Consider the following 11,880-nt stretch of genomic DNA (forward strand, 5'->3'; position numbering starts at 1 on the left):
GGTAAAACTGTCTTGTGAGATAGACTTGTACACACTTGTTCGGTGCCACCTCTGAGAACATCAACAGCAGAGCTTAGGAAACACAAGCTTTCTTTTCATTAGGCCGGTATCCCTCTGGATGGTCCAGTGACTTCACTAGAACCTGGTGTTAGAGTCCAGGCACACTCCCCCCTCCCCCCAGCCCCTCATGCCAGTCTGCATGAGACTGTCTCAGTGACATCCTATTGCTGGGGAGTTGTGGAGTCCCTTTCACGAAGTGGAGGCTGTGGACTTCTCTAGAAAAGTCCTTTAGCCTCCATTTTCTCTAATTCTCTTCCCCCCAAACAAATGAAACACACTAAATTGCATTAATAATGCAAACCCAAATGCCATTTGTTTTAGCTTTTAATTTATAACGCCCAAGTTATTCCTTACAATTATCAAGTTAAACACAATTGGGTTTGATGATAAGCTATTTGACCTTGTTTTTAAATTTTTTCTTATGGTAAATGTATATCCAGATTAATGTATCAAAATCTATTGCATAAACTATAAAATCATTTTCAAATCTCAATTCCACAAATAAAGTTCTATTCTAATTTTAAAGACAAAGCTGTGGCTCATTTTACATAGAAATGTCTTCAGCCTACCTTACTGAGGGACATCTTCAGGTTCTCAAGACGGACTTGACGTGTGTGTGTGTGTGTGTGTGTGTGAGAGAGAGTGAATGTCTCCTGCAGTTTTAACTCTCTGTTGGACAGCCTAGCTCCACTTCACAGAGCTGACCTCTGGCCTCTAGGCAGGCAACCATAGGAGGCAGTTTAGTATTTGGTTTGGGGTTACACATATCCCCCTATAGTGATGAATTCAAGTCTAGTTCCTTCCCCTGTGTGTACTGTGCATACAAACCCTTCTCCAAACATCACACCCCGAAACCCCAGTACCCCCTTGGAACCTCACCTGCCTTGGGCTGAACATTCTACTCTGAACAAGAGTAAGCTTCCTTGTTCCTGATAACAATCAGATTTAGTATCCAAGCGTAGACCCAACATACCAAAGTATGACCGTTAGAAGGCCTAGTCTGGCTTGAACTGGTTTGGGGAGCTTCTGCAGTAAGGCAAAGAAAGCTATGTCTTCTAGTAAACTTTGGGGAGAGTACCCTGTTTACCATCTGTGACTGCATACTGGGTGTGCATAGGACTAAAATCAGGTGCATTGTGGGAAAAGTGCTAGATGACCTAATCTGTCAGTCAAAATAAGGAGCCACCCAAACTCCACCCTTCAGTGGCCAGCCCCTCCTTCCTTAGGCTGAAGCCTGGGTGGGCCCTTGGATCCTCGCACTCACGCCTCTGTCAATCTTCACAGTACTCTCCCTTTGCTCATAAAAAAATTTTTGAGAATTGTATCAGGCCTCACTCAGGCACCCTCCACTCCTGATCAATGAAAACCCTCAGTGTTTGTATTTCCGGGAACACTTACCTCCTTTTTCCATCACTTTGGGCTATGTGACCTCATCATTGATACACACTAGTACCAATAACCCAATTAATGATTATTTATTTACGTAAGTTTTGCAAACATTTGGGCAGCTTAGGGACAGGAGGCTTTTCATGCATCTTTTTCTTAAAAAAAAAAAAAGATTGGTTTTTATTTCTGCATCTATGCATTTATTTATTTTAATTATTTATACATGTCTGTGTATAACAGACCTGAGAGCAGGTACCCTCAGAGACTAGAAGAAGGCATCAAATCCCCAGGTGCCAGAGTTACAGTTGTGAGCTGCCAGATGTGGGTGCTGAGAACTGAATTCAGGTCCTCTGCAAAAGCGAGTGTTCTTAGTTACTGAGAAGAATGGATTCCCTGGGAGACTCCTGGATAGCTACTCATTGCCGGGAGAGGAGGTGTCATTTTCTTGAGTGGTGTAGGCACTGACGTTGACCATGCTCTGGTCAATAACCTCCCCTCTCCAAAAAAAAGGTGCTGTGTTGAAATTAATGATTTTTTAAAAAGATTTTTAAGTTGTGTGTGTGTGATGTATGTGTTTATGTGCATACACATGAGGGTGTTGTTGCAGGCCAGAGGCATTGGATCATCTGGAGCTGGAGTTTCAGGATGGTTGTGAGCCACTGTTTGGCTGCTGGGAATCAAACCCAGGTCTTCTGTAAAAGCATCCAGTGCTCTTAACCACTCAGCCATCTTTCCATTCCCTAATTCTCTCTTATATATTGATCAGTGATCTTTAAAATCTGTTTTCACAACCTATTACATGTTGTTTTTGCTTTTTGTTCTTTTGAGGGGCCTACCACCCAGCTCCCAAAATCACACACAGAATCTTATTCTTTCTTATGAACACCCAGCCTTAGCTTAGTTTCTAGCCAGCTTTCCTTAACTTACTCTGTCTACCTTTTTCCGCTGGACTTTTCCCATTCTCTTACTTCCATAAATCTTACTCTTACTCTGTGGCTTGCTGTGTGTCTGGTCCCTGGAGTCCTCCTCCTTCTCTGGCTGCTGGATCTTAGATCTCTCCTCCCAGATTTCTCCCTCTATATATTCTCTCTGCCTGCCAGCCCCACCTGTCCTTTCTCCTGCCTTGCTATTGGCCAGTTCTTTATTAGACCATCAGGTGTTTTACACAGGCAAAGCAACACAGCTTCACAGAGTTAAACAAATGCAACATCAACAAAATAACACAACTTACAATATTCTCCTACACTTGCATTTTTTTCTTTTCCTATGAAGAGCAGGAATTTTTTCCTGCCACCTGCACCAATGATATTGGCATGGATGATTAAACAACTCGACCATATTATCATTGGTAATTAAACAATTTGTATTTGTGAAGATACCTTAACACAAATACTCTTCAAAGAAGTAAGGAGTTAGAGGAAAAAAGAAACTGAATGAATTACCCAGGTATGCTCCTCTTCTTTCGAAAGGAAAGAAAGGAAAATCTTCCTCCTCACAGTTTAAAAGACAGGACGGGAAGGACTGGAGATTCTGCTTTAAAAATGGCCGAGTCAGACGAGAAAGATGGCCTAGCCATGAAAGGCTAGGTTCACGACCCGAAATATAAAAACACTGAGGTGTCTAATTCTATAATACGCAGTGTGCTAGCTACTTTTATATCAACTCAACACAAGCTGAAGTCACTAGAGAGGAGGGCGCCTCAATGGAGAAAATGCCTCCGTAAGATTGGGCTGGGCTGGGTGGTGGTGGCGCACGCCTTTAATCCCAGCACTCAGCAGGCAGAGGCAGGTGGATCTCTGTGAGTTCGAGGCCAGCCTGGTCTACAGAGTGAAATCCAGGACAGGCACCAAAACTACACAGAGAAACCCTGTCTCGAGAAAAAAAAAACAAAACAAAACAATCGGGCTGTAGACAAGCCTGTAGAGCATTTTCTTAATTAGTGAGTAATGAGGGAGGGCCCATCCCCTTGTAGGTGAGAAACCCCTTGACTTGTAGTCCTGGGTTCTATAAGTAAGCAGTGCCTCCAACTACAGGTTCCTGTCCTGCTTGAATTTCTGTCCTGACTTCCTTCAATGATGGACAGTGATGTGGAAGCGTATGCCAAATAAATCCTCCCCAAGTTGCCTTTGGTTCTGGTGTTGCATCACAGCACAGGAAACCCTAACTAGGACACTCTGTTCATTGTCAACACAAGGAAGGCTGCATAAACGGACTTAAACACCGACTGGTGGGACTCAACACTCCAGTCACTCCTCAGTTAAGCCCCTGATGCTTCGTCTCAACACCATGGAGGGCAGATTGGCCTGAAGTTAACCTTACCTACCCCTCGTGTGTTTCCTTGGTATGCAGAGAAACGAAAGGCCAGAGCTGTTCCTTTTTTTATCTGAAGGTTGATACTCTTGGCGGCATTAGTTAATGGGTCCAAGTCAAAACAGAGGCCAGGGGCTGGGCTGGGCAGTGGTGGCGCACGCCTTTAATCCCAGCACTCAGCAGGCAGAGGCAGGTGGATCTCTGATTGCTCTTCTAGAGGTCCTGAGTTCAATTCCCAGCACCCACAGGGTGGCTCACAACCATCTATAATGAGATCTGGTGTCCTCTTCTGGCCTGCAGACATACATGCAGGCAGAACGCTGTATATATAATAAATAAATAAATCTTTTTTAAAAATGTTAAAAAAAAACCAAACCAAAAAAACGGAGTCCAGAAGGGAGGGAAGCAGGAGGGGGAGGGCAGTGGGTGGGTTTCCCACCCTGGCATCACTGGACCATCCTCTGCAATCAAGTGGCTCTGGAGCAGACATCTTCCTCCTAGTCCCGTTAGCCAGAGACTAAACACACAACAGTAGGTATGACTGTCCAGTCGATTATTTGAACCATAATTTAAGTTCTGTGGGGAAACAAATTATCAAGGCAAATCGTCTGTGTTCCTGAAAATAGTTTTCTATTTAACAAGATTTTTTTTCTTTTTTTCTTTCTTTCTTTTTTTTTTTTTGTTTTTTGTTTTCTGTTTTTTGAGACATACTTTCTCTCTGTAACTTTGGAACCTTTCCTGGAACTCACTCTGTAGCCTAGGCTGGCCTCGAACTCACAGAGATCCACCTGCCTCTGCCTCCTGAGTGCTGGGATTAAAGGCATGTGCCACCTCTGCCCTGCAACAAGAAAAATTTTTAAATGTGTGTGTGTGTGAGAGAGAGTGAGAGAGAGAGAGAGAGAGAGAGAGAGAGAGAGAGAGAGAGAGAGAGAGAGAGAGAGTCTGTGTATGTGCACCACCTGTGTGCAGTGCACACAGAGGCCAGAAGAGGGCGTCAGATCCCCTGGAACTAAAATTACAGATGGCTGTGAGCTGCTTTATGTGTGTTCTGGGAACCAAACCCAGGTCCTCCACAAGAGCTGAGCCATCTCTCCAGTCCCAAAACAAGTGACATTTTACACAGAAGAAAGTCAAGAATAGTCACTCAAACTAAGAGGCAATAAACTCAGCAAACCACAGCTAATCTCTGTTTAAACAAACACGGTTTTCCCTGATGTTAAGACTTGAAAGTGCAGCCCAGACAAATGACTTTGTTAATACTCCATCCCTGGGCACCAGTCCAAGAGCAGCATAAATATCCTCCCCGGCTGATGACAGTGAGATATCTTATGTTTAGCTTCTGATGGGATAACCATGTTCTCGGTGATGAAGGGCTAGCCACCAGCTGCGTTTGCTTGCTTAATGTTGCTGTTGCTCGTGATGGGGGAGTGCTTGCGCTTCGGTGCTGCTGGTGTGTGGGTTGTGGGGTTTTGTTTTTAGCCAGGAGGATTCAGAGACATTTTCACCTCATCTACTTCTTCAAAAGAATTGTGAGAGAAGAAAAAAAGAAAATTACAGGAAAACAGTCACTCCCAGGATTCTAGAATCCATGGTTGCCCAGGAACTCGGTTTCCTTCCTTGCTCCATTTCTATTGGGGGACAGTGTGGAAAGGAATTGAGGGGGAGTGTCAAGACCTCTAGTCAGAGAGCAGATATGATGGTGTCCATATGTAATCCCAGCACTGGGGAGGTGGATGCCGGAAGATCAGGAGTTCGAGCGCACCTTCAACTACATAAGGCATTCTAGGGCAGCCTGAGCTACATAAGACCCTGTCTCAAAACCAATAGAAAAAGACTTGTAATTAGTCGTGTAGACAATGCCAAGGTAGGAGAAAGAAGAAATAACACAGACTTTGGAAGCTATGCTGAGACCTGTGTGAGGGCCCCAAACTGCAGCCCTAACCAATGGACATGGACACGATATATAATTTTAAATTTTCTAATAGCTACATTCAAGCAAGTAAAAAAAAATAGAATGGGAAGTCATTTGTAATGTTTATTGAACCCAGTGTATACAATACACCATTTCAATATGCAATCCATATACAATTGTTAAAGAGTTGATTTTTCACCTGGGGGTGAAATTAGGTCTTCAAAGTCCAGTATTGTCTTATAGCGTACCACATCTCACTTTAGACTGGCCACATTCCAGATAGCCACGTTTGGTTGGCACTTGTGTATCAAACAGCTCTGGCATTGATGTAGAAGGCTGGAACTGTGTAAGGGAGAGACAGCGAGAAGCTGATATGCTGGATTCACTCTCTTCCCCAGGCTCCAGGAAAGCCAAAGGCTGAGAACCAAGCCAAGCTCTACAGACTGTTGCTTTTCTGCAGCTCCAGAGTTTACACTTAGAAGGTTCAGGATGGCTGTCTGGTCGGACTGGGATTCGTGTTTCCACTTCACTGAGATGATACTAATGGCAACTTGGGTGAGAGGCTGATACAGAGTTTGAGGGCGTCTTGGTCACTGTTCTATTGCTGTGAAGAGACATGTGACAAAGACAGCTCATAAATGAGAGCATTTAGTTAGGGGCTGCTTACAGTTCCAGGGACTCAGTCCATTATCATCATGGCAGTCAAGAGCATGGCAGCAGGGAGGTAGGGTGATGGAGAAGTAGCTGAGAGCTACAGCCTGATCTGCAAGCAGAGAGGGAGGGAGAGATGGAAAGAGACTGAGACTGGGCCCGGCATGGGCTTTTGAAACCTCAAAGCCCACCCTCATGACACACTTCCTCCAGCAGGGCCACAGCTCCTCCTAATCTTTCTCATTTTTCCAAATGATTCCACTTCCTGGTAACTAGGTCTCCAAACACAGGAGCCTATATAGGGGCCATTCTCATTCAAACCACCACAGTGGGGAAGAATTTGAACCCTCAACTCATGCCAACGTCTGCCAGAGTGCGTGCTGGAGAGGAACAGGGGTGTGGGGCGAGTCCTTCTAGGGCTGGGGTGTGACTCAGAGTGCTTGCCTATCATGCAGGGACCCCTGGGTTCCATCCTCAGTACTGTAGCAACTGGCCGTGGTGTGCACACCGGCGGCAACCCTGACACTCAAGAGGAGAGGCAGACACGGGAGCATCAGAAGCTGAAGATCATCCTCGGCTACACAGCAAGTCTATCCTGGGATACATGAGATTCGGAGAGAGAACGAGAGAGAGACCCTGAGCTGCGGTTGTCCCCAGCAGCCATGCTGAAGGCAGTTGTCGTAGTGTGCAGAAGCAGGCCTCAGTGAAAGGCCACACACAGCACAGTTGGGAGGTGAACAGGAATGAGGTGGTTTGTCTAAAAGACGGAGAAACGGGAGGTGACAAAATGGAATGGCCAGAGAGGGCAACTGTTTGAGGCAAGAACTCCCAGGGACTGGGGTGCCAGGGGTCACTGGGAGCAAACCTCTGACATGCAGGGGAAGGCAGAGGCTGTGGGAGAGACATCTGTTTGTTTTTTTGGCTACGAGGATAATAACAAGATGCGACCAGACCAGGAGGGCTTAATGGGGTGCAGATGGAGCACTGGCTGGGAGCTGGGTCCAGCTGGAGGCTTTGAACTGGAACAGCTCGCTCATTTTCACTGTGCGTGTGGCCTGTGAAGTAAAACAAGGGGTTCCTCACAGATAATTATGAGTTACTCCTGGCGGCAGCGGCGGCAGCAGCAGGGGAAGAGCAGAGATGATCTTGGGGTGGAAAAATAGAAACAGAGGATTGTGGAAACAGCCGATCTGTGTCCCATGGGTGACGGCCATGGTGAGAGCTGGTGTGTGTGCCATTTGTTCACCTTTTAGGTGACTCCCCCATTCCGTAAGGGCAGCAGGTAAGAAATCAGAATCTCCTGTTAGGCTGGTGAGACATCCTCCATGCACACACGTGTATTCACTTGGGCAGCCTGACGCCCACTGGCGGCTAGGGTTCATATTCTCATCACCTGCATTCCCCTCTGAGGGTGTCTGAGCTCCCTACCCCAAGCCTGAACACCCCAAATAATGGCAGTCTTGTTCTACCTCATGCTAGCATCTAGGACTAGGAGGCCACTGCTGTGGGGAGCCCAGCCTGCACCTGCAGAGGACTTGGGGAGGGTCCGTGCACACAGCACCTGCAGAGGACTTGGGGAGGGTCCGTGCACACAGCACCTGTAGAGGACTTGGGGAGGGTCCGTGCACACAGCACCTGCAGAGGACTTGGGGAGGGTACACGACACAGCCCTATTACCTCCGTGAAATGATTGGGTAGATAGAGAAATCAAGCAGGCCAGGTGGCCCATGCAGGAAGAACAGTGAGATGCTCTCAGAGCCTTGAGAAGGTGGTGCGGAAGAGGAAGTAGAGCCCGCAAGTGAGTTACTATAGCTGTACAGATGCAAAGGCCTCTGAAGGGTGAGACCTGAGAGTAAGGGTATACACTGCCACCTATTTGCTAATAACTGACCTGAATAATTTCCACACTGAAGTTATTCGCCAGGGCTGAGGAACAGCTCAGCTACTAGAGAGCTCACCTAGTATGCACCAGGCTTTCCCTGGCTTCTATCCCCAGCACTAATACACTGGGGGGGGGGGGTGATATGCACCTCTAATTCCTGTACTCTGGCAGTAGCGGGGGAGGAGGATCAGGAGTTCAAGGTCATCTTCAGCTACATGTTGAATTCATATAGTTTTTGGACTACATGAGACCCTATCAGAATGAGAAAGAAATTTTAAGCCAAAGGAAAAAGGATTTCTTGGCCCCAAATATACCCATAGCCAACTGTTGTTCTAGAGTTGGTTACTTAGAAAAGAGACACTTTCCTTAAGTTGGAAAAGAACCCCCAAGGCCTGCGGGAGCCACACTCTACCCCAGCCACCTTGTCTTGGCTCCTGAAGCCAGTCTTGGGCCAGGGGCGTCAGCCAGGACAGAGGTTCAGGCAGGCAGTGTGTTCTCCACACAACACAGGCCACCGGGCTGTGCCATCTGCCTGAGCTCTCCCTTAGGGCTGCTGAGTAGGAGAATTTTGCAACTCTACACCACAAAATGCTCCTGAATATTGAATTACCCAAAAGATGCTGAGTGTTCGCGGGCACGGGTACAGAGAACACTTGCCTGACACCCTAAGGGGGCAGCCATAATTGTGAGGGTTGAAATTACGTGGGTTACCTAATTGAATATAAGAAATGTTGTTTCTTGGAGGCCACAGAGTCTCTGCCAGGGTGGCAATAACTATTTTCCTTTGACTCAGCCTCAGTGTGCCCTGCCAGCCGTGTGGCAGAGGGACGACAGCCTCACTCTAAAGCCCGTTTGCCAAGTTATGGGCCTTGGAAGTGTTTTGAACTGGTGGGATCCAGTCCCTTAGCCCTTTAAATTGGCCGTGTGCATGCACACCATGGCACTCATCCGTACTAGGGTTGGGAGGGGGGCTTAGCCCCCCAAGTGAGAGGATCGTTTCCAACCCCATGACTCTGACTTTAGCCTGCTCTTCCTGGTGAGTGCCATTGAAGAGTACTGGCTCGCAACTCCGAATCACTCTGACTGACGTTAGGATGGTGCTTTTAATTCTCTTTAACACCGTTTTCCTTTTACTGTCTCGTCCACTGAATGCCAGGGAAGTTGGGAAAAGCACACACCCTCATTCTCATCTGAGAGGTAGGAAGGAAAGCCAGGGGCCGGCAGGCTGGCTCGCTGTTGCTCACCCACTGAGTAAATGAGAAGCAGGTCTAGAAGTGAGTCAGTCTCTTTGGGTGGTCTCCGGACTCAGGCTTTAGACAGATTCCAAGCTCTGTAGAGGCCTAATGTGCGCACCTTAATCTCCCATGCCTGACCTGTAAGTGAGGCCGGAGACCACCCTTCTATGTGGAGTCGGGCCCCCTCCCTTTGTTCCGCGTGGGCATGTTTGCATACATATCTGTGTGTGCGCTGTGTGTATGCATGTGTCCATGTATTGTGCCATATGTATGTGTGTGGACACGTGTTTGCGTGTGTTCTGTATGTGCATGCCTATGTGTGCACATGTGTACACATTGTGGCACAGCTGGTGCCTGGCCGGGCCCCACATCCCTACACTACACTCTTGTCCTCCTGCACTCTATTCTGAAAGAGTCTGTCTCAGATTATCGACTGTGGGTTACATCAGCCTTCTCACCTCAAGAAGAGAGAAGCTGTTTATGTTTCTCAAGAAATTGTATGGTTTAGGTGGTAAGATCTGGCTTCCTGCAGAGCACTGAGAGGCAGATCCAAAAAAGAAAACAACCCTGTGTCCCTGGCATTTCCTGGTTGCCCACAGCCCCCCTCTGCAGCTGACATTGATAAAAAGCTCATCAAAGGAATCAGCCGGCCTCACTGTGGGCTTTGAAAACGTCACTTAGTGTGTGAGGCGGAATCCCATTTAGGACGCAGATCACTTTTTCCACAGAGAATGTGACATACGTTGTCTCCATCTTGTTGGATATCACATTCCTAAAAACTCAACACAGCCTCCTCGAAATCAGTTGAAAACAAGTATATTTTAAAATGTAATTTGACACTCCTGGAAAGCTCAGTAGTACTCTTGAACAAATGGAAGACACCCCTATTCTTGCAGGGAATGATTCAACGTTACAAAAACCATTGTAACTCCAGATCCAGGGGATCTGACGCCCTCTTCTGGCCTCCATGAGCGCCTCTCTGGGCCCTCTCCTGGAATTTCTTATTAGCTTTCTTGTGTATTTATTCCGCCAATTGTCTTTATCACGTTTCCGTTTATTTACAGACTCTTTGTAACTGCGTGTCCGTGGAAGCGGCTGTGTCCCCTGTAGACCTGTCTCTAGGGTCCCGTCTGGACAGATTGCTCACAGCCCCTCTGGAACCCCGAGTCTCTTCTACACTGGACCCAGTCATGGCTCCTTTTGTGGTTTGCTTCCTTGCTTCTCCTTCGTTTTATTTTCCTCTTTAAAAGACTTGTTTATTTGTGTATATGAGTGCTCTATTTGCATGTGTGACCTCACGACAGAAGAGGGCACCGGAGCCCATTACAGACGGTTGTGAGCCACCCTGTGGGTGCTGGGAATTGAGCTCAGGTCCTCTGGATGAGCAGCCAGTGCTCTTAACTACGGGGCCATCTCTCCAGTCCGCTTCCTTGTTTGTCCAGAACACATCTTCGGGTCAATTCCTAAAACACAGATCGCATGGAGGTTATAAAGTCTCGAGAGGATCTTGGCTTTGTCCTCATGTTCAGACGATAGTTGGGTTGGGTACAGATTTCTAATTAATAATGATTTACCCTTATAGTCTTCGACATTTGTCCTCTTACATTCTACCGTTAATGGTTGTGACCACCACCCGGAGGCACATCTCTTCAGACGTGCAGCTTTATTTTCCCTTTAACCACTTACAACCTGCATTTTTGATTTTGTGAGGGTTCATGATACATGTATGTATGAATCTACTACTTATTTATTTAATTTTTAAAGATTATTTATTACGTATACAGTGTTCTGCCTGCATGTGTGCCTGCAGGCCAGAAGAAGGCACCAGATCTCATTACAGATGGTTGTGAGCCACCATGTGGGTGCTGGGAATTGAACTCAGGACCTCTGGAAGATCTGTCAGAGCTCTTAACCTCTGAGCCATCTCTCCAGCCCCAAATCTACTTATTTGGAGGTAGGTTCTCACTATGTAGCCCTGGCTGACCCGGAACTCACCCTGTAGAGACTGGCTGGCTTCAAACTCACAGAGATCTGCCTGTTTTGCCTCCTGAGTGCTGGAATTGAAGGCATGGACCACCATACCTGGTCCATTTCCTAGATTTATTGTTCAAGGTGTGTAAATATGAAGAGCTGGGATTGTACCTGGAGCCTCTCAGAAGCTAGGCAAGCCAATGAGACCCTCGGCGCCAGTGTGTCCGTTAACTCTTACGTCACCTGTTACCGTGATGCTGGTCAGCTTGAGAACTGCTTGTCCTCTCATAGTCTCTCCCGCCTGTTTGTGGTTCTTTCTGGAACTTGACATTCTAACCTTGGGCTTAATTGGCTTCTATCTCTCCATTTTTATATGTTTTTCTTTTCTTTCTTTTTCTTTCTTTCTTTCTTTCTTTCTTTCTTTCTTTCTTTCTTTCTTTCTTTCTTTCTTTCTTTCTTTCTTTCTTTTTGTT

Source organism: Peromyscus californicus, unplaced genomic scaffold, assembly GCF_007827085.1.
Source record: "Peromyscus californicus insignis strain IS unplaced genomic scaffold, ASM782708v3 Scaffold_11__1_contigs__length_118956290, whole genome shotgun sequence".
Lineage (NCBI taxonomy): Eukaryota > Metazoa > Chordata > Mammalia > Rodentia > Cricetidae > Peromyscus > Peromyscus californicus.